Raw genomic sequence first — 2,485 nt, forward strand, 5'->3', positions numbered from 1 at the left:
TCTTTGCCCTTTGATCTGAAATCAAGGTTGTTCCTTTCAGGCCACTGCTGGTTTCTACAGGATCAGACCCTTTTCTTTCTGAGAGGTGGCACAGTGTGGAGTAAAAAGCAACCTGGCTTCTAGCCCTGCCCTGGGGCAAATCTGTGAATCTCTCTGTGCCAAATTTCATGATCCCAGAAAAATGGCTCATTGGGTTATTGGAGAGATCATAAAGCACTTAGCATAGTGGCTGGCTTGATCTGGCACTCAACAGAGGCATTTCCTTTGGGCCTCCGGTCTCAGGTTCTTCTCTGTGAGAAAAGGTGGCCGGCTGTTTGGATACTTGTTCTCTAGGGTACATCACTTCCATGCATCTATGTTCCATTCCCTATGGGTTTTAAGAGGATACTGTTGCCTTGACTTCTTTGTTTGCTCATGCTTGTGGCTTGCCCCTACCTATTGCAGCTTTCTGTAGTCCAGGTTCTCCTCTCCTCTTTCCTCTGTTATTTGTGTTATTGAAGAACCCCTAACTGGTTCTCTATCCCCAGGCTTTTCTCCTGCACACCTTCCACCAAATATCATTCTGCTTACACAGGGGAACAATTTTTAACATAATTCCAGTTGAGTTATATATTTTCAGCTGTTTCAGACTTAAATATGTATGCTGACTTCAAATCTGCAGTTATTTTTCTTCTATCACGTCAAGTTTTTTTCTGTACAGTTTATCTTAATGCGACCACTCTCGGCTGGCTTGAACCTGGATTCGAGGGAAGTACTAGTGCTCTCCTATTGGCTGAGAGCAAACCTCCCTCGAGTGGGGAGGGGTGGGGGATGACCTTGGAGACCAGCGACAGGTTCATACTTGTCCAGGCTATTCAGTTACACATGAGACAGTGTGGTGAGAGGTCGTGTGCCGCTCTATATAGTGAATCGTATTCCAAAGTGTAGTCTGAATTCTTGTCTGTATACAAGGATTTAGCAGAATTTATTTTTTTATTTACGTATGTACTTATATCCTTTCCTTCAGATTATGTTTGCCTCTGCTATTTCTCGTTGTAAGTGCCTAGACAATCCTGATTTGTTTTGTTCAATCTGTGGCAGTTTCATCATTTCCAAAGGATAAACATCAGCACGTTTGTCAGGCAAGCCTATTTTGCATATTTTAAAGTAAAACTTGGTGATCAAGATAAGTCTTGGGCCCCTCACAAGGTGTGCAAGCAGTGTGTCGAGAGTTTACGGATGTGGACAAAGGGAACACGTGATAAATTGCTATTTGGTATGCCTATGGTTTGGCGAGAGCCCAGAGACCAAATGACTGTTCCTTTTGTATAGTAAAAATGTCAGGATATAATAAGAAAAATAAATGTAAAATAGAGTATCCTAGTCTACCATCAGCTATACATCCAGTGCCTCATTCAGTTGAAATCCCAGTGCCAGTTTTCATTGAACTACCCTCTTTCAAAAAACAGGAGTATGGTGAAGAACTAAGTGACAGCAATGATGAAGATTTTGAAATTGAAGATGACTCAGTTCGTAAGGGATTTGATCAGCATGAGTTGAACGATTTGGCATGAGATTTGGGAATATCCAAAAAGGCTTCAAAACTCCTAGCCTCAAGACTGCATGAGAAAAACTTGCTTGAAAAAGGAGCGAAGGCATCCTACTTTCGATCAAGAGAAAGTGCATTTCTGTAGTACTTTTGAAGTGACGGTGGCTTTGTGTATTGCCATAACATACACGGTTTAATGGAGGAACTGGGAATTCCAATCCATCATGCAACTGAATGGTGACTGTACATAGATAGCTCAAAGCAGAGCAATTTATTTGGTGCAGTCCCAATTGGTCATTTGGTTTGTTTTCATGAAGAATATGAAGACATCAAGAGAGTCATTGACCTGTTGCAATATCACAAGCACAATTGGATCATCTGTGCTGACCTTCAAATGGTCTGCTTCCTTCTTGGTCAGCAATGTGGGTACACCAAGTGTCCCTGTTTTCTGTGTATGTGGGACAGCAGAGCTCCTGAGAAGCATTGGGTGGAGTCAGATTGGTCTCCAAGGTCTGACCTCAAACCTAGTGATCCAAACATTCTACATGAGCCACTTGTTGACAGCAAGAACATTCTATTCCCACCTCTGCACATAAAACTGGGTCTCATGAAGCAATTTGTTAAAGCTTTGCCAACTGAAGGAGACTGTTTCAAGTATCTCATTTTGGTATGTCCTAGCCTGTCATTTGAAAAGATAAAATACCTTCATACGTATGTTTGGTAGCAGAACTTGACTACTTGTACACAATTTGACTTACAGTAACAATATATAGCCTTTTTATGAATAAAATAACTCTAAATATGAAACAGTATATTCAGGTAATTTTTTCTTTATTTCCCTTTGTATGTACATTTGTATGCTTTTGGGACAAAGGGAGGGTATTCTGTACTTTAAAAAATTGGTACTATAGAGAAAAACTGGGTCATTTTTGGATTCAGATGCCAAAAGTTCATCAA

Source organism: Furipterus horrens, unplaced genomic scaffold (assembly GCF_987537825.1).
Source record: "Furipterus horrens unplaced genomic scaffold, mFurHor1.1.pri manual_scaffold_17, whole genome shotgun sequence".
NCBI classification, from domain to species: Eukaryota; Metazoa; Chordata; class Mammalia; order Chiroptera; family Furipteridae; genus Furipterus; species Furipterus horrens.